The sequence below is a fragment of the Pectinophora gossypiella genome, chromosome 1, assembly GCF_024362695.1.
Source record: "Pectinophora gossypiella chromosome 1, ilPecGoss1.1, whole genome shotgun sequence".
In the NCBI taxonomy this organism is placed as follows: Eukaryota; Metazoa; Arthropoda; class Insecta; order Lepidoptera; family Gelechiidae; genus Pectinophora; species Pectinophora gossypiella.
Window position 1 is genome coordinate 3,237,084 of NC_065404.1, and position 22,306 is coordinate 3,259,389.

A 22,306-nucleotide genomic window follows, 5' to 3' on the forward strand; every position below is an offset into this window, starting at 1 on the left:
GCAGGCAGGAGTATCTAGTATCTACTCTAGTTTAATGGCTTCCGTGTGTGCGTTTAACTATTGGAGTTAGAGAACAGATGGCGTTGCCGGTCGACGATCGTTAGCGTCGTATGGTGCGTTCCTAAGATGCGTTTCAGAGCTGAATAGTGTGTGTTTAGATAATGGCGGCGCGATGCGCGCGGGGCGCTCTTGGGAGGGACGGCCCAATTTGAAACGCGGCTTGCCCATTACACAATGAATTTATTGCCGCATACAACTGACACATATTGCGTGCATGTCATGTGCGCCATATCGTTGGTATGTCTCGATAATTAGCGACCTTGTACTCTAATAAAATTAGGTTTTAAAAATTCAAAACTCACAATTAATTTGGGGATGTGGGAAATTGGGTTTAGCGTTAATTAAACGGACCCGATTAGTCATCAGACAACTCAAAGTGGAAATACTTCTATATGATGTCGTTTCTTTGGGTTTTTAAAAACTGTAGTGGTTTTGAGTGGCAAATACACACTTGACGCAAACTGCATAGCTTCACTGGATTCTAATGTTTGATTTTTGTTTGGCTGTGATCCAAACTGACTGGTCAGTTGGTGTAATTTGGCAACTTTTCTATTCCGCCGACACCTGTCGTCACGGGGTTCGTCAGCAGAGTTCAACTGTCTGTTACTGTTAGTCCACATGACTCCGCCATAATTATGTATCTTCATAAAAATTCGTCTGTTGTTCGTTCACAAGGCAAAGGGCAAGGGCACGCTGGCTGTTCAATGTTACATTAATTTAACCCAGCCTAATGACATTGTAACGGTTACAATATTTCCTGTATTGATTAATTTACTTCATTTGGATTGTTACGTTAATGTTTTGCATAACATGAAGCCCGATATACCCGCTCCAATTCTAATCAATGATGGTTTGAAAAACTGGTTTTGAGTATATCCTAATTCAATGTGGAATGACAAAAGCGTATTGCGAGGGTAGAAGACTCTACAAAGGGAATGCTCGGCTTAAAAAGCAGTCCCGAGGTCCAATCTTTTGTGTGCCATCTTTCGAAGCACGACACAAGTTGTTGTCGACGTATTGTCCTCTGAGACAACTCGTTGGGTATTAAAATACCGGAGACTGAGACTGGTAATCCGCCCGCAGTTTCCCCGCGGGTGTAAGTATTTATTTTTCTTAGTGAAATATGTAATTTTATAAGTCTTCTTCTTCTTATCGTGTGGGTTGTGAGGTGGAATATATCAGCCTCATCATCCTGGTGTCAGGGTTACAATTGAGCCGCCAAAGGCCCCTGACATGGCTCATGTAACGATTACTCACTTACATCAGTAAATAGTAACCGGGACCAACGGCTTAACGTGCCTTCCGAAGCACGGACCATTTTATATGTTATAATACCTATTGCCGTATTGCGTTGCCGTTGGTCCTGGCTATTAGCCGTAGAAATACCTCCACCAACCCGCATTGGAGCAGCGTGGTGGAGTATGCTCCATACCCCCTCCGGTATATAGGCAGTTTATGTTTATGTAATACCTATTCAAACCTATTTAAAATGCTTCTAACCTACAACACGTGTAAAAAGAGACAAACATTACGTCAAATGCACATGTTTTCGCGATAAATAGCAAACAAGATTACAATCGTCGCGGCGCGTATGTTGCAGTCAATAATTTTGGACATTCCATAGCTTATCTAAAGCGCCATTGTATTTGCGTTCTGCGTATTAGAGATTGATAAAGTCACTCGTACTGATAATACAATGCAAACTGGAATTTTTTGGTTGTATCGAGTATGTGCAGTTTCCATGATGTTATCGTCATGATGAATTACGCGTAAATGCACACATGCGCAAATATTTACGTTCTTCTAGCCTTGGTTTACATGCATACCTATACCTACGTAGGTATATTGTGATTACGTTACACTAATGAAGCATTTTAGGCTATCGACTACGCTGTCGATACGTAAAAGTACTAAAAACAGAACGTGAATAGGTATTTAAAAAAAAACCTTTGGGCGATTAAAAGAAAAAAGCCATGGCTAATGGTTATAATTAAAACAATGGTTGTACTAGTAGTAGTAGTCGTTGGCCGGCTACATCATCATGTAGGGGCCGCACGCGGAAACCTTCTTCGGACCAAGGCCATAGAACCAGTTTTGTGGACCGGTACCATCATAATGCGAACTAACCCGCCCGATGAACGGAGGGACTCTATCGCATTCCAACTTTCAAATAAAATACAAACATGACAAAGTTGAATTCTGAATCTGTTTATCATGTTATTAATCAATTGAATGAAATTGATTCAAAACACCTGTTCGATACTATAGAACTCTTGTTTTTTCATATTCCTATGAATATACTATTATACCCCTTATGAGTAATTTATGTTTGTATTGATATTTAAATAAAGTTTCTTTAATTTCGGTAAGGTGTGGGTACTTAGTTCATCTTTTTATGGATTTACATCTGACTACTCCAATTGGGATATAGTTGTGAGCTTATATTATATTTTGTTAACTTCTTGTTGAAGGGATTGATTGCTATTGATTACTTATTATTATTATTATTGATTGCTTGGGGAGAGATTGCTACTTAGCAATAAGGCCGCCTATTGTACTAATTATATTTCTCTTTTGTTCTGTATTTTGTTTTTTCCTGTTTGTGCAATAAAGTATTTGTTATGTTATGTTAAGGGTTAATGAGGCTGGTATTCCACCTGACAACCCACACGATAAGAAAAAGAAGTCCGACTTCTTGCTATTAAATATAATAACCTTAAAATATATAAGGCAAGCCGTTGGGCCACCCAACGGTCATTTGTAGAAGTTTTTGCAGAAATCATTTCGGCAAAATAGCAACTGAGATTTCAAGTGATGAATTATTCATTGCTATCTCATTGGCGAGTAGTGTTAGCTATCTATCTGTAATGCTGTATATACGTACCTTTATAAATAAATAAATAATCTCAATTAGTTATTTCAGGGGTGTGATTTGTTACTTAAACACTGATATGTGTCAATTATAAGTTTAATTTCTGCCACCTTATAGGTCTAGGCAACAGAGTTCTTGTAAGACGAGAAAGCGATCAAAATCAGGAATCCTAACAAGAAATTAAAAATAGCATCAAAAATAAAACTATAAAAAACATCAAAAAGCTAGCCTATAAATAGTTGGAACCGGTCAATTCGTGGAACTTTAAAAAGTATACCACAAATTCCTGTGAATCTTTGGATCTACCGAAAAGGATATTGACCGTAGGAACTCGAACTCCACGCGGTTGAGTGCAAGTTTTCCGTTGCTATCAAGCTGGGAATGTTGAATGAGGACTCCTTCGAGTGCCTTTGAGTGCCTGCGTGTCAGTACGCAAAGAACTGGCCACCAGCGCAACGTCAAGTTGTCAAGTTTGAATATAAAAGACTGATGGCTGCGTGCGCAGTAATAAAAAGCACTCTATCAAGAACCGCCGTATAGAACACTCGCGTCAAGAATGTTATAGTAAACCATACAATATGATGTGCCTTTAATTAAAAAAGTGCAATAATAAACAATCGTGAGGATCAGGAATCGTCTTATAACCGTGATGCTCCTTAAGCGCAAATAAGCTACAATGCAAGAGAGAATACGTTTAATAAAATACAGTATCGTCACAACGGAATTACAGTTTTTTTTTATATCTACACAGATATAAAAAAAACAAAGTATCACGCGTTAGTTCCTCGTTCTGCGCACACCTGTTGCCTATCGATACTGTCATATTCTCTTCCTGGGACGACGACCAATCACAAACCTGTTTTTCTAGTGGTTGCCTAAATTAATTGCCGTAGCTAGTTGTGTGTCATTGGGCAAATCAACGATTTGATGTACTAGTAACTTTCCGTCAGAAACTTTGTCATTGAGGATCTTCATAACTGAATCAATGATAATGTTCCAAACAGAAAAAAGCTTTGGAATATTACTCAGAGAAAAGTAATTGCCTATATTTTTGAAATTTGTTGACGAATTCAGTACATTGTCCTCTACATACAAACAAATACATCTCTTATTATCAGTGTAGCTGATGTAAGCGATGTAATCGTTACATGAGCCATGTCAGGGGCCTTTGGCGGCTCACATCAGGATTGATGAGGTTGGTATTTCACCTCTCACAACCCATATATAAGAAGAGTGTAGATTAAAATGGTGGTTAATATTCAAGTGTAGAAATGGTAGGCTGAATGAAACGTAACGCAAAGGTGTGTGAAAGAGAGAGCGAGGAGTGAGCGCGAGAGAAGAGAGGATTGCAGAATGGCAGGAAAATGGCTCTGGGGGGAAGCGGAGAGTTGCCGTTCTATACGTAGTGTTTTTTATTTTATGACAGAAGCGATTACCTGTCTGATTTTCCAAACTGCGTAGGGAAAACCAGCCTCATATAGGTTAGGTCACATTCTTCCGAACACGCATTTCGAGAATGTAGGTTTAATTCAGTTTTCCTTTACTGCTGAGCACGTGATATTCATTTAAGATCCATATATTTATATTTTTTTTTATTTCCATATTTTTCTTTTTATTTTATTTTCTTTTATTTTTTTTTATTCAAAATCATTGGTTTAGACTAGACCTAAGTCTGTGCTGGGTTTAGAACCTGCGACCTCACAGTAAGAGTCCAAACATTATTCCGACTAGACTACCACGACTCCCTGATCTTTAAATTGTTGAGTGTATTTTTAAATGCATAAATCAAATGTTGTCGAGGAAACACAAACATAAACAGACGATTTCACCTACACGGCCGCCGGACGAATAATAAATCGTAAGAAAACGACTTTTAGCCAACTTTATTTTTGTGATTTTTAAAATAAACACCTAATGTGCGGAATAGTTCTTCTGCCACTTCACGTGTAAATTCTTATTTATTCATAATACGAGCACAATTATAAACACAACGTGACCTATTATGTAGTTTATTCCAAAACTAATAGATTATGGTTTTCGATATACGTACATGATGCCTACGTTATATATTATAATATATATTTTGTATTTTTGTAATTAATGGGATTTTTCCTTTTTTATTACCTAATGAATTTGTTATTTTATGAGTTATAAATTGCATTAACAATAACACGTAATCTTTTGAATATTGCAATATTAGCAAATTATTTTTGCACATGTGCAATTTCGTAGCATCTGCTACGCTTCGTAGATACTCGTAGCTGCATCTACAGTGCATCGATGCATACGTAGCGCATCGGCGTAGCTGGCAGTGTGCTTCGTAGCGTTGATTTGCTACGACTATGTATTCGATATATGAATACGATAAGTGTATTTCAAAAGGAAAAAATTGTAGGAAATAATAAAATATAATCACATTTATTTGATTAAATTATCCATGCGTGCATACGTAATAAATATTATATTGTAAAAAAAAAACAATAGACTTCTACAATGGAATCTTTTAGATATAAAACGTGAACTGCTATACTCGTAGTAAAAGCTATAATTATCAATTGCGCGCCGTCTAGCTCACATGCGCAGACGCAGCCGCCATGACATAAGATGCGCGTGAGAACGCTCCCGGGTAACGAACCCACAACTACACAACCGGTATAATATGAGCTCTGTCGTTCTATTTTCGTTTCGCTGTTGTTTTATTTCACTAATGTTACGACTAGGAGCCTAGGTCTGTCGCAGGTCATTTTTAGGTGGTCAAACAAGTACCGCGCAAGTTTATTTTCATTCGTATGTTTGGCCAATGCGCTGAGCGCACTAGGTAGATACAGCCAAAAAAATATAGGAAGTACCTCGCAGCCACGATAAAATCGTGTTTTTGGTACAAATTATTTTGACTAGTTCTTCAGCCTATTAATTATAAATTAACATGAAGTGTGAAGCGATCGACTGTTTTAAGCACTAAACGTGAAATCAAGATTGGTTAATATTTTAACTTAAATATCAGTATTTTTTTTTTCATTTTTTTATACCTTAGCCCTGTTGTTGACTTGACGAGCAGTACAAAAGGAACTACATTGATTATCTTTATTTTTGTACTTTTTAAAGTTAGCAAATGTCATACATAACTATAGCAGACTATGATTTTGAACTTCCCGCTCTATTTTTACAAAGCGAAGGTGTATCCAATATAAATAAATGGTCTCTGTTCCAAGAATAGCATTCGAGGAAACTTGGAATAAAACTCCAGGCCAAGTTAATGTTGAATCTTCAAATGTGACTTTTTCAATAGAACAGTCAACAGGGGGTTAACAAGGCCACATTGAAGCATTACTTTTAGAAAAGCAATATTGCTATTTCACATTTGTTGTCATTGCGCACTTTTTAGATGTATTGGTTTGATGTGGCCTTTTTACACGTTCAGTATTATTGGTATATTTTGCTGATGATTTATTAGAACAGAGACTCAATTTCTCTCATCTTACAGGTCTGAATGACTTGAGTCTTTATTGAATGCCAAAAATTTCCAAACGCTTCAAACTGGTTCCTCCTGGGCGGTCGCATGAAGCCAAAACATAAATTATTATTTCAAGGCTGCATCGCCACTAGGGCCTTTACCTATGATTCCCAGAAGTCTATTATCTATGACTAACACTCACTAATATAAAGTTTTTATCTTGCAAACAACTGCATCGTGATTTAAAACAGACAGAGCGTTTGGAGCTTTCGTATTTCCGTGTAGGTGATTCACGTCTTTTTTTGCTCAATGTTTGGGCTAGTACTTGTGTATTGCTTTGAATGGTTCGTTTTATATTTAACCTTGGCATAGAGTAAACCTAATCTTGGGTTATTGGTTTTATTGCACCGCCATGTCTGGCTGCTTGTCGCCTATAATTAGGAAATAATGAAAGGTGTATTGTTGCGTTTGAGTAATAGGGTGTAGGGTGTTTCCAAGTAGTCATATCAGTTACTTTTTACGTCAAAACACAAAATTACTATGGAAATTGTATGAAAAAGCTGTGACGTCATAGAAAAACGTGACAAAATGTAGCACTTATTACATTTTTTTATGTTAAATAGAAAAAAGAAAAAGTTTTTTGTGACCTTTAGATCTGGCTTTATTTAGTGATTAGAATTTCATAATTTATGTTTGACCTAGGAAACTGCCAATTGAAGCAGTGTCTTGATTAAACGACCTCCGTGGTCCAGTGGTTAAGCGTTAGGTCCTGGGTTCGATTCCTGGTGGGGACATAACACAACAATTACTTTGTGGTCCCTAGTTAGGTTAAGCCATTACAGGCTGATCACCTGATTGTCCGAAAGTAAGATGATCCGTGCTTTGGAAGGCACGTTAAGCCGTTGGTCCCGGTTACTAATTACTGGCACTAATTACTTAAATAAGTAGTCGTTACATGAGCCGTGTCACGGGCCTTTGGCGGCTAAATAGTCACCCTGACACCAGGTTTGTTGAGGTTGGTACTCCACCTCACAACCCACACGATAGAAGAAGTGTCTAGATAATCGCTGAATTGGTTTAAATTTAGCAGGCGAGAAAAAGATAAATATTTCTCTACAATAAGCGTATTATGAGCTTCAATTATTGTATATCAACAAAACATTTTCAAAAAACATTTGAATTTTATTGTATACTCGCTTTCCACCCACGATTTCGGTTATCGCGCGCGACACCTTTGTTTATCGCCCCCTCTAGAAGTAGGGGGCGGAAAACCGTTGTGAAAAAATCCTCAGGACGTGATTTCCGGGATAAAAACTATCCTATGTTCTTTCCTGTGTCTCTAAACTCTTTATAGAGTCAATGTCACCTAAATCGGTTTCGCGGTATGATTGTAGTATAAAATAAAAATAAATAAAAATATTTTTTTAATTATTTTCAGACAACTTAAGTCCATAGAGTGTTAGTAACAATGCCCTTAAAACTGTGTTAGTAATTACAATGTACTATAGTATGTTACAATTGTATAACTACTTACCTACTTTGGAAACCAAAGCAGCACATGTGGGGGGAGGAGAAATACGCGTATAAGAAGGCTCTGTGTGGGCTGGCACCTCAGCCAAGTTGCAAACGACTATGACAGTGATGATATGAGATTGACATGTCACCTTATGTCAATCCCATACATTTTTGTCACTGTCACTCATCATCATCATCTCCCTAGCATTATCCTGTTTTCCACAGGGTCCGCTTAACTAACCTGAAGATTTGACAGGTCCGGTTTTTTACAGAAACGACTGCCTGACTCTCCAACCCGCGAAGCGAAAACCAGGCCAATACAGATTAGGTTATGACCTAGGTTATGCATTTTCGGAGGTACATATACCTCATATGCATTTCTCGGGAATGTGGGTTTCCCCACGATGTTTTCCTTCACCGCTGAGCACGTGATAATCATTTATGAACCAAACATGAATTCGAAAACAAATTCGACAATCATTGGTTTAGGCCAGTGCTGGATTCGAACACTCTTTTCTCACTATCACTGTCGATTGTTATAATCGTTAGCAACTTGGATCCAGTTCAAAAATTTATCTTCTTCATTTATGGCGAACAGAAATTCAGTTTGCTCTAAAGTAATGTTAAGTAATTATTACTTAACCTAATTGCTATGGTGGATACTTAGGTTATTGCCATCGTAAATCCTTTAAAGTTTCAATAGCAATCGTTTTCCCATCCATTAATTCTATCGTTTCAATATCCAACTGCAATTTTTTGCGAGCAAATAATGCCCGCCGGCAATTATATATTCAGCGTTTAACCACGTGTCTTTAAAATTAAACATATGGCCAGGTCATTGAACCTAGATGATTTACAATTGTCGTCACGTGCACACGCCTTTTCTAGAAGTTGCAACCACTGAATTTGAATGTTAAGTTTCAATAACGAGTCATTAAACTAGTAGAATTACCAAATAGATACCTATATCTTTCTAATACTCCAACACGTATCTAAGAAAGTTTATATGGCAACTACTTGTACTGCTAAACTTTTAAGAAAACTGTTGAATATTTATAAAGGTGATTCTAGTGCGTATTTTCAGAACGAAAAAAATATCAAAGTTTTGACCATTTTATTCAGACCCACCACACCTAGTAACTCTGTTTAGATAACGCGGTACACAGTTGGTTCTATCGAAAATTCAAAGCTCTATCAAAATCGGCTATGTAGTAGATATCACATGGTTAAACCACAACGCACTTGGTTGCTAAGGGCTATTCTCTTAAAATAGATTCACCATGAGTTTTGTTTTTAATTGGACGTGTAAATGTTTTCTTATTGGAATCTTATTATCTGATAATATTTTGTTATTGTACAAATTGTGACATTTCTCCAAAGAAATTAAGAAACAATTAGTGTTTCCATTCATTTTATCGTCACTATGCAATTTCATTTGCTACACATAGCCCGTCATTCTCTTATCATGGTTGAAGCTAGATTATAATTTCTTTACTCTTACCTTAATCTGTCCAAAGAAACAAAGCTTTGTGTGGTAGGCCTATCCATAAATGTTCTCCGACTGGTCGCTGCGTTACGTCATCGCAATGTGCTGTCGGAATGTAGGTTCGTTCCGTTGACAGAGGATCGGTTGGACCATTGGATCGTGCTGTTTGGAATTCCTCAGATTTTTACGAGTTCATAGAACGAACCACTTTCTGAAAAATTACTTCGGTATACAGGGTGTTAGTGACATCGTAACGAATACTGAGGGGGATGATTCAGACTATGATTCTGAGTTTATATCATGTGGAATTTTCCGTCCCAAAATTATTATATTTTTTAGATTTTTTAAATTATTTTCAATTCTATACTTTTGCGATAGAAAATTCCACTTGATATTAACTCAGAATAATGAGCTGAATTATCCCTCCCAGTATTCGTTGCGATGTTACTTACACCCCGTACAAGAACATACAGTAGCCATACAAGTAGGTATGGGTGTTAGTGACACCATAACGAATACTGAGGGGGATGATTCAGACCATGATTCTGAGTTGATATCAAGTGGAATTTCCTGTCGGAAAATTCATAAACTTTTGTGTTTTTTTTTTAATTATTTTTAGTTCCATACTTTTGCGACGAAAAATTCCACTTGTTATTGTTAACTTTGGATTGTGGTCTGAATCATCCCTCAAAGTTGTCGTTACCCTGTCACCTGTATGTGTTGTATTAGTTTAGAGTGGTCAAAAAAATAACAAAGTTAGATGACAATTCTGATAATCTTGTAAACGATAGGTATTAACCTATATTACGTTTCTTACTTATCCTTATTATATCAGATATTGTGGATCGTATTTGAAAAAATAGATCGTTTGCAAAGAAACATCATCAACGGGAGATCATAATTGATCTCGAATTGTAACAGTAACAAGGCGTGTATAAGTGGTTTTGAAATGAGCCCCTAGCTAATTCAGTCGCCTCCTAATCCTTATAAGTGGTGGTCGCTTTTGTTCTTGCGTAGCGTGCGCTCGATTCATTCAGATTAAGCCTAGTATTCAACAAAAACTATGGCTGGCCTTTATCAATAGTTACTTCATCAGCAGCTGCTGCCTTTGACACCTGAACAAGGGCAAATGGAACAACTACTCCGATCGTTCCTATCAAAAGGACATTGCACAAAGCCCAATCTTAAGAACTTGGTCGAAAACTTTTTGAAAGTTCAGCACAGGAGTGATTAAGACGCTTCACGAAAATGATTTACATTTAAAGATTTAAGGTGTTTTTGATAGAATTTAAATAATGTTTAAGTATTTGGCTCTTAAATTATGTCCAGTTGCATTAAATTCTCAGGTACGTTGGATAAAATATCAACCTTGAGGTATGCTGAATTACATACGAGTTTAATTATATTTAGGATGTGAGACGATATTGAACAACCTTTTTGGTAGGTGATGGTTTAAAGTGATTTAATGTTATGCTAGTAATTTTGTCGGGGATATCAGGTCTGTCAGGTCTCAGCGGAGGCTCGTTCTCCGGATTAGGCCGGTGGTGGGGTTGCACAGCTCCCAACTCACCTTGGAGAGTAATTATAATGATCGGCGCCGGAACCCTAGTCTGGGACGGGAGTCCTTCCTGGAAAGGCGTGCCGGGCTAGGGGGTGGCGCAGCGGAGGTACGCCTACGCACCCGCTGTCCCTCTCCCACCTTCAGCACGCAACGTAACAAATCTCCAAATCTCTCGCTCGCACGTCCCGTCTCGAGCCCCCCACGCCCCCACGCACTGTAATAACCCAATTTGTAAGAACCCCCCTTTTTCAAGGACGGCCGTCGGTCTTTATGGCGGCGGCGACGGCGGCGTTGATTCCCCGACCTTGTTTATTTCAGTTTCTTTTTGTTTAGGAACTGGCTGAACTTATTTTCGTACGTACAGGGACAGGCCTCGCTTGTTTGTGTTAAGATACTAGTCTGGGATTTGATAGGTCGGAAACAAAGAGAAGGGTCGTACAGCGGCCACATACTAGATAAAGCTGTTCAGTTCAAATTACACAGGTCTCTTCAAAGGCTGTGAAATACCGCATTTCTATTCCTTTTGGGTTGCTACTGCGATAAGTAATTGGATGTATTTTGTTTGAACGCTGAGCATTAGTCCGTAAATTTGTTCGTTTTGCTGGGTAAATGCGTAGTTTTAGTGGTTGTCACGTGGGGGGTTCAAAAATAGAGAGATGTGTATGTGGCGCCCATATAAAAACGTAGGTATGAGTATGTGTAGCGCGGTAGCCTCATTTGTTTAAGTCATTCCAAAGTTCAAGGCCAACGACAACACCCTTATCAAAATCCGTCCTTTGGGTCGTCTAGACGGTTTCACACCTCCTACCCTTTAAGGGTCCAGTTCAATTATGATTTTTATATTTTAAAGAGGTTTCACGTTTCTTGTGTTTTTTCTTCTTATCACCTTTTTAATATCTGAAATTTTCCCAATTTGCTATAAATATTAACAGCAGTTTTTCAATGATAATTTTCCGCCATGTTTGATGTGATAACCTTTAAGCTGTAGTACTTTCTTGATTTTAATTAATTTTGGACAGACTTTCATGAAACATTCATTTATTTCAACTAAGAGCGAGGCCAGTGGAGCGTTAATTAAACGTCTTTTTATATATTCGCTTATTAGCTCAAACAAACGGCTGTTTTAATTACCTATTTGTATTTCTTGAATCTTGTAAACTTCCATTGCTTTTAGGACAAAATCATATTAATATTTTTGAACAATACGCGTTGCTGTAAACTGATAATATATTATTCAAGTGAACACTTCACTTCTATCACACGTATTATTTTCAATTGTATATTATTTTCAACAAATATTTGTTTTAAACATGTTTAGTGGGCCACTAAACATGTTTAAAGACCCTTACGCAAGCCACCCTTAGTCATTAAAATTCCTTCCTTCTTTTTTTTTCTTCCTTCCTGTGTAGTTTATTCCAATTTCGTAGTCCAAATTTTATCACAGTATTCGTCCGAGGCGGGCAAGGCCTTTAATCATTTAGCCTACAAATGTGTTTTGATCCTGGATTGGCACAGTTTCCCTTTCCTGAATCGTATTTGGCGCCACCCTGCCAGTTTCCAGACCCGCCCGTCTCGCTAAAGTCAACATTCGAACACTGAAAAAATATAAAAATCACCAACTTTGGTTTTTCATCATTTGCCTGCGCAATTTAAAGGTCAAAGGATTAAAGGATTTTCGTTGTCTGTGCCACGCCGGGGAAAGTGGTGGCTGTAATACAGCGATTGTAAGTGAAGTACTCGTATTTGTCAGCGAGGCCAACAGGCTGGAGGCTATTGGAACTATTACAGGGGGGTGAGGCGGTGGGGGTGCGGAGGCGGTAGGCTCGACGCGCCAGTTTTCTTTTATCCCGGGCCTGAGCGCATAGAAAGCGAAATGTGCCATCGATAAAGCACACTGCCAAAAACATGAACCTACTTTTTGTTGTAGGCGTTTTGCAGATAGACATTTTTATAAGAACCGACATTGTGACTCGTCGAGATTCTTCAGTATTAATATTATTTCGGATTATTTAGGTATATTGCTTTAAAATAGGCGAAAAATAATATGTCGTTTCTTTGTTCGTTGTAATATTTTGTCTAAGTTAAAATTGATTTCTCTATGAATGGGTACGTTTAGATGACGTAGAACTGGAGCTTTTCAAACGAATGCTTCCGAATTTTAGTTTACGTGTTCCGCCTTTTTAACAATTTAGGCTAACGAAATAACTAATGGAGCTTTATTTTGTAAAGTTCAAAGGTCTACATTGTATGCAGGGCGGAGAAATAACTTATAGCGGTATAAGCGCTGAAAATCGAGGCCGCCGAGTCTGATATAGAGGGAAACTGGCGGGAAGCACGCACAAAAACGCACGCTAGTCCAGTTCTCATATTCCACTACGACTCTCTTATCGCACCTTTCACAAGCAATAACATCACTTGCGAGCTTACATATTTTTAGTCCGTCATGCAACGGCCACACGCCATCCCCTTCGGAAACAGCGATGTATATCTCGCAGGACTCTTCTATCGTAAGGAGTTCAACTTTATTGCGCACATCCACAATAATCTGATGTTATTTGACGCTGTGTTACGAGCAATAATACGTTCTACGACGAAGCAATAAGGGTCGAAATCGTGTAGGTTATTGGTAGTCCCGGTGCTTGTTATAGGGTTTCCTAGAGCTGTTGTAGAGGCTTCATTGTCGCCTAGATAATAAGGTTTAGTCTACACGCAAACATTCGTTGTTTCCGTTCAGATTACATTTATATAGAAATTTGGGGTTTGTTGTAGCTACCCAACAAATATCTTATTTAGTATTCATTCACTAGTTTAGTTGAGAATATTTTTTCAATTTGTTTATTAGAAATGTATTTTCATTAGTATCCCCAGCTACTTCTTGAGTTTATAGCTAATTCTTGTAAATAAATACCTAAAAGTCTTATCGAACTTGAATAATAGTCTATCGCGTCAGCTACATCGCAAAAAACTGAATCGACCGTCAACTTCGGTCACGTTTACGCCAAACAAATGCAATGCAAGCAAAGTCGCCAACGATCTTGAAAATTCACTCTTCTAGCACTGGCTGATACACAATAAACGCGGAAAATGCGCGCTTGAGCGTCGCCAAAAATGTTGGCGAGCGAATTGATAGCGGCTGCTTGCAAGTAGACGGGGCTATTGCCCTCCCCATTCCATTGCAAGGCCACCCAGGGCCGCATTCGACGCTGAGCCTTCGTAGCCATGGCGATCGTGTGGGCGCGGGCGTTGCGATAGTGACGTACCCCCGAGCCCTCTACACCACCCACGCCGCCACATTTGTCGCTCGCTCCGTGAATTTCCAGATCTTTTCAGTTTCCCTCAACGGTGGCTATTTCCTTTACTGAATACAGAACTCACATTATTATGTCTGGTTATATTTCTGAGTTTTTTCATGCCGTACTCTTGTTTTGGAAAATGCTACACCGACAAGAGCGTGGCTCTTAAATTGATGATGATGACTCTTGTTTCTATGTCACTTGACACAATTTTTATTATTATTTATTTAGATGACCATTAATTTATTAAATACATGTGAACGAAGATGTGAGCTGTTTTATTCTGTGTTATAACGTGATTAATAACAATTACTGATCTAATAATTAATAATCTACAGTATCAGTCTTACATGTTATACTGTGCTACCTGCACACAGATCCGGGAAACAGAGCCGCGGAACAAGCAGGGCGGAATTGTAAAAAAAATGAAACTGAAAATAAATAAATATTTGTTTCAAATTTAATGCGAGCTCAAAGTCGATACAATATTACTTTATTATAGTTACTCCATGGTATTATTGTAAAATGTAATAACGTAACGAAATTTTTTATTATTATTTGCTGAAACTGTTAAATTTGCGTAACAACTGCCTATTAAGGTGTTACACAAAAATAATCTTCATGTGAGACTATTAAAGATTTATCAACCACTGTGGTTGCTGGACATAGAGCTTGGAAAGTTGAAAATATTATTTTTTATTAGTGACAACTAAGCATTTCATCTAGTTTGATGGTAAGCGACAATGTGGTTGAGGACGGGACACGCTTACCTAGAAACTGGAAACAAATGTCACGCTTCGGATTTCCTACCTCTGTGTACCTCTGTGTTGCAAGCTTTAAATAGTGCAAAATAAAACGAACCAAGACGCGTTTAGTATTAGACATTCATTTTAATCAAAATTATTGAGCTGTCACTGCATATATTAAATTACCTAAAACCTACCTACACAAATATAAATTTTAAATTAGGTTTCATTTACTTTGTACATAATGTAATATTATTCAGCGAGCGGTTAATTTGAAATACCTGCGTTGTTTTCCCCGATTTCAACTCACAAACTTATTTTGAGATTACATAATTGAATCCTGTCTTGTTGGTAGGCTTTGTGTTCAAATTACATGGAACAAGAACCCCATACACGAGTAAAAAGAATCGCTGGGCACTATTCCGCGAATCGGATCATAGATCCCTGGAGCGTTTCTAGAAATTCGTCCTAAATTTTCGTCAGACGTATCCTTGATCTCTGTCAGGTATGTGTATGCCCTAGCCTTGGTCTGTAAATATTATTCTAGCGTATTTGATTAGACGGGTACACCTACGCTTCTCTCGGTAGGCTCGACATTTACTTTACATTGTTTATACTAACATCAAAGCAACAAGGAATAACATCAAGAGTTTAATTGGGACGTGAAAAACCTTTTTATCGTTGGAGTGGAATTTAAACATTACTTTTATTAGTAGGTATTGGAATACTAAATATACATATATCTTAATAACTGCTGCTTTTTACTTACAGTAAAATTACATTTATTAAGATGAAAAGAACTAGAAGATACTTAATATTATAAAACATACTATTTTTATCGATAAAAAACAAAAACCACGAGTTAAATAAAAAAAACGAGTTGGTTGTTTTTGTAAAACAAAATGATGTCAATGAATAATTTAATTCATTTTAATAAAAAAATACAAAAAAAATAATTAAAGCGTAATTTTTTAAAGCCATGATTTCGAGACACATTAGCTAAACAATGTGGTTTGGACCTTAAAAGGATGCTCGGCCTTACGACTTTAAAGTAATGGTGGACCTTTTCTAGTCGTAGACGCCTGGCTGCGGCCCTGGCCGGGAGGCACAGAGTATGCCAAGTCGCAGCTTGCTATTTGTGAGCGCGCCGGGCCTCCGAACTTCGTACCTACCTCTGCCCCCGCCCGTTCCCCGCCTCCCTACAACTACTCAAACTGCTCTCTGATAATTCATATATTCGACGATTTTGCCGATAGACAAGACGCTCCTCGAATCACTTTAGTGCCCATCTTCATTTGGGTTACGGGTAGATATCGCATCCCTTTCTCTGATATGGGCTGACCTATAAATTATTGCCAAACTACCTATAGAATTGTGCGTTACTACTCTATGTGAATATGTTAACTTTTTTAAATGTATTATTTTTCTGTTTCATATTCAGTATGCGAGTTCAAAGTTGGGGACAGTATTACTGTAAAATATAATCAAGTACTTAGTGAGGTTTTTTTTTAATTATTTGCTGAAACTACGCACATTGAGTGGTCAGTAAAAAAACAAAAAATGTTTTAGAATTCCTTCCAACGGTCTTCGAGATTACTTGACATGAGGTTGATAGTGAGGGACCTTCCAGGCGGCGTTCCCCAATAAGAACACAGATGGCGCTGTACAGATTTCCCTTTGTTTGACCATCGAATTTCATGGATAGTATACATATTAAATAAGGCCTGAGATGATGAGGCCAGCAATTTAGAAATTTAGGCCAAAATTTATCTTTGGTTACATTTAAATAATACATATTATACATATTAAAATTTTATCTTTGTTTTTAGTGATGACCCTTGTGTAATGGGTTCTCTATTTTTACGCATAATTTTTTATGTAATAATTTACCATGGCATAATGTTACTTGTCCTATTATTAGTTACGCATAATATTAATTTGTCATAACTTTTTAAGCATAATTTTGAAACTCATAACTACCATAAGCATAATAATTAATGACAATAATGACATATAAGCATAAGTATTATAAGCATAAAACTATACTCCGAATAAGAAAAGTTTTGGCACAACTTTGAACATTTCCGAAACTTACTTTTTCCTTGGTTGCATTTGGTTCATGATTGTGACTTTTAAAATTTTTTGACTCTATTTCATGCTGTTGGTGATCATTCAGTATACTTTTCATGTGTAAGATAGACATACTGGCGGCGTAGGGGTGGCCCAAGGGCCACCCTCGCCGCACCCTAACCTACTGTTATGCCTTGTAAAAATTATGACAAAACACTATTACTTATTCTAAAAAAGAATTATGGATACCTATTTATATGCGAATCAAATTTATACCAACAAATATTAGTCCAAAAATAAGTTATACCTAACAAACCAGTATTCTTAGATGTTATTATGTGAAAGTACTATTATGCTTAAAAACGTTATGCGAAAAGGATTATGATAATTAAAATTATGACAAAACCATTTATGCATTTTAAGAGAATCCCTGTGTAATGACACCCAGGCAGACACAACACATCTTACGATTCTGATCAAAAGAAAGAGAAGTAACACAATTCTGTGATTCTAAACGTATCTGATCCAAATATCAAGCTACATTTATTTTTATATATGCCTCTGCCGTTAGACATTTTTGAAAAATTATGTACCCCGAGCAATGAGAAAATAGGTAGGCAATTATCACGTTAAACCTAAACAGCGCCATCTGTATTTTTTTTTGGGAACGTAGCTTGAAATGTTCCTCGTTGCAATTACAAATACAGGGTGTTAGTGACATTGTAACAAAAACTTTGAGGGGTGATTGAGGCCATGATTCTGAGATGATATCAAGTGGAATTTTCCGTCGCAAAAGTATGGAATTGAAAATAATTTAAAAAAACACAAACATGTTCAGGAATATTCAGACTGAAAATTCCACTTGATATCAACTCAGAATCATGGTCTGAACCATCCCCCTCAGTATTCGTTACGGTGTCACTAACACCCATACCTACTTTTATGGCTACCGTATGTACTTGTGTGGGGTGTAAGTGACATCGTAACGAATACTGAGGGGGATGATTCAGATGATTATTCTGAGTTAATATCAAGTGGAATTTTCCTTCGCAAAAGTATAGAATTGAAAATAATTAAAAAAAAAACTAAAAAAATCATGAATTTTGCGACGAAAAATTCCACTTGATATTAACTCAGAATCATGGTCTGAATCATCCCCCTGAGTATTCGTTACGATGTTACTAACACCCTGTATGTTCGTTTCCGGGTTTTGGTGTTACTAGTATAACAGAGTTATCTCATCCGTCGAAGTGTAATAAATATTCAGTGTCTTTTGTAAAAAAATAAAGTGTATATAAAGTGGATATGACGTCAAATCTTTAATAGCAACTGTTTAATATTAAATGAATTATTTATTCTGATCACATTGTATTCGCATAGAGAATAAAGCTTTATACAAGGCTGCGATATACCAGAGAGATTTATAGATAGTCTTTAAAAATGCAAACGCAAACAGAGTAGATACATCCTTGACTGACAAGTAGATAGAACATTCATTGCTCTGCTAATGGATGCTAGTGTCCAGAATTTCATTTACTTACTGAAATTTCGGGTTTTGGTTTGAGAACTCATTGTCCCTATCAAATAAGCCTGAGATGAATTCGTCCTTTACATGGCTCATTTGTGGCAAATGGCCAAAGATTCATCCTAACTATTCAAACGAGCATTGATTGATAAACCCCTTCTGAAATGTATCCATCATTCACTTGAGTCATTACTTTTATTAGTAAATACTCTCAACTTCGATAAAATTACGCAAGTAGTAAATACTCGTAAAATAACTTAAGCTGATCGATACATCCATCGCAAGATGAACTAAGTATCAATACCTCACCGAGCTTTTTGTTAGACCTACGTGATAGATGTTGAATAACAACACAACACATACACACAAACATTAAACACACACATAAATTCACACCTATGATCCCGATTAGACTAGTCAGAAATACATCCACAAACAAGAAACACTACAGCAGCGGTCGAATAATATCTTCAACTCGTATTCGTTTTTTAAAATCCAAACTCCATTGTCTAACCATTGTGTCTGGAAATCTAGGCTGCAAGAGGATAAATAGAACGCCTATCACACGTATAGAACAGTAACATGGTTAGTACTAACATCAACACTACAGACTTACACCCAACCATTCCAATTTAATGTCGTTTGGTCGAGCCAAATGTGTTAGTCAGAACTGCACTAAAAAATACACTGCACTGAAAAAGTAAATAAAACTCATTAATTTCCATAAAAATCAGGTAAGTTATCTTTATACGTCAAAGGTAGTTTTAGAAATTATATACCTATTATCTGGTACCTCGATTCGTCAAAGTTGGCGGAACGGAGCGAGCGGCCCTGGGAAATTTTGGTAAGGGTCGTTGCTATAGGAACGTTGAGACTTGGCAGGTCTCAATTTAACGCGGCTTATTGATTATAGGGATCAAATGCTCAAACTCGAATTATAATATCAACATTTCTGTTTACAAAGGCACCGGGAATCGTTCAGGCTTTTTGATGTGGATTCACAATCTCTTCTATTCATGGCTGATTAAAACGGAAACATAATAAAAAAGGATCACTGTAAATATCAGGTTGTAATGTGTTAGACCGAGTGTTGAAGTTATATTTTTTCGTTGATCCTATCTAGAAATATATAAACGGTTCTTTTATGTATTTTCTCCCTTCGTTTGGATAAAGCTCTCCTATTTTATTATTATATTTTCGTTTCAATTGATAAACATCTGTTAGATCACATGTAGAGATCTCTAGGCATCAAAATAAATCAGTTCGTTCGATTATTCAGTCATATTATAAGTTGTCGTTTTCTTATAAGACTTCCACAAAATAAGCTAACTACCTATACTCGGTAGAAGAGCTCGGTGGCGCAGCGGTTAACGCGCTCGGTCTGCGATTGTTGAAGTTAAGCAACTTTCGCAAAGGCCAGTCATAGGATGGGTGACCACAAAAAAAAAGTTTTCATCTCGAGCTCCTCCGTGCTTCGGAAGGCACGTTAAGCCATTGGTCCCGGCTGCATTAGCAGTCGTTAATAACCGTCAATCCGCACTGGGCCCGCGTGATGGTTTAAGGCCCGATCTCCCTATCCATCCATAGGGAAGGCTCGTGCCCCAGCAGTGGGGACGTTAATGGGCTGATGATGATGAAGACCTATACTTACGATTATAAACACGTGCATACATTTTGTACAGATGTATCTACAAACTATTCTAGCTTTCATGATCTTTAATGTCAATTACTACGTCCAGATTAATGTCAGTTACGAGTTCCTACACATTTCATAGTCACTTTTACTTGCTCAAATTTGGTACCTGTTTTGTGGCCTTGATGTTATTGTTATGTCTCGTTCGTGCGATGTCTTTGTTCATTCACGGTAGGTAAGTTGCCAAGAATAATTCTATTTGCACCTAACGTCTCTGCGATAGCGTCCACTTTGGACCGTGAAAAGTTTTTCGCTTTAATTACTACGAATCTAGCATCTGTAATGGTCGCTATTTCAAGATTTGTTTATGTTCTAAAGGAAGCTATAAAGAAACTTTTCTTTGTTGCGTGATCGTTTGTTAAGTAAACGCGCATTTAATAAGCAATTTCATAAATTCGTGTGAGGTGTTTTTATTGATTTGCGCTGTTAAAAATGTAGCGTCCTAAAACCTTGACATATGGAAGTAAACACATGTTGAAGTTTTATTATTACGAATTGTGATCAATACCTTTCATTTCGTTGTAGTATATTAAATTAAACTACTCTTACCCGACACAAGTTAACATACCACGTTGTCTTGACGCAATGATAGATGTATCACGTTCCGATCTCGGTCCCAATCTACAACAGTTGACCTTTAAGCAAACCATGACCGTGATCATTGATTTCAAGTTCCTTACGTAACGATATGCGTTCATCTTTCCTTATAAAGTACTCTGCGATGTTCAAACACCACGCTTTATTTCGAGGTCGCCGCGAGATTTTGTTCTGTTGTGCTGTTCAACACTACAGTAAATTAAAGGTTTGCATAATAATAAACTGAAGGCTTGGAAGTTTGCACGCGTTAGTTTTAAATACGCTACTAGGAAGTGTATGTGGTTAATGTTATGCAATTGGCCGATCGTTTCTGTGGGGTGACGTCAGCATCGACGACGTACCTAGGAGGTGGCGAGTTCATGGACACACTCAAGTTCATATATTGTTTTATTTAAACGACAATCTATTTCGTATGGGTAATTACTTTGTCGTAGCGACGAATGTGAATCATAAAACGGTTACAATATTGAACAAAAATAATTAAGGCCTTTACTTCTTTTTTGAAATGAAATTGTTCCTTTGTTTAAATATTACTATGTAATATCTGTATGAGCCACAGATTGTAGTCCGTATATCCTAGTTAGTAATATACTATTATACAGGGTGGCCCAGAAGATCAGGTTCAAAATGAAAAATTAGATAGAGGGGCTCATTAGCTACCAGAAACACCCCCATGTATGTTCAGCAATTATTTACGGTTTAGGAGATATGACCCATTTTGTACCTTTTTCTAGATTTTCTACCTTACTTCAGAAATAATCATTTTGTCGCTATCCCTTACTTAATAATTAATTTATTTTACTTCACAACTATGCCTAAGGCTGTGACCGCTCAATCAAAAATAAATCAAAGTCAAATCAAGTATAAAAAAAAAGTTATCGGAAGTCAAAGTGAGAATTCGACCAAAATTGTTACAGTTGTTAAAACTTCGCCGAAGAATAATAAACACATGAGATTGTCATGGACCCTGAAAACTGCTCCATTTAATAAGCTTTTAGAAACATCCAAAAAAAGTACCCTCAATACGGGCAAAAAACTAAGTAATTTGACCTCAAATATTGCAAAACAGACAGATTTGAAGGAAAATTTGACATTCTCATACAATGTAGCTGCTTCTTTCAAACGTTGTTAAAGGTGGTCAAAGACACATTTTCAGTTAAAAGTAAATAAAAATCACGCTTATAATCGCTAACAGGGTAGACATAGCAACATTCCGAAGACAAAACTTGCAGTCACTTTTGGTATTCGTATTTTATTGAAGGTACATAGATTTCAAGGAAAAAGTTATCCCCAAACACTGTTGGTGATTCATACTATTGGATACTAAAATAAAATCTGTCTTTGAGCACCTTTAACAACGTTAGAAAGAAGCAGCTACATTGTATGAGAATGTCAAATTTTCCTTCAAATCTGTCTGTCTTGCAATCTTTGAGG

The 22,306-nt window shown here is 37.1% G+C and overlaps 1 protein-coding gene across 1 annotated transcript in view; it reads left to right on the plus strand.

Annotated features, from left to right (window-relative positions):
• Positions 1-22,306, plus strand: part of LOC126380896 (zinc finger protein chinmo) — a 94,499-nt gene that overhangs the window by 5,059 nt on the left and 67,134 nt on the right. The window lies entirely within an intron of this gene.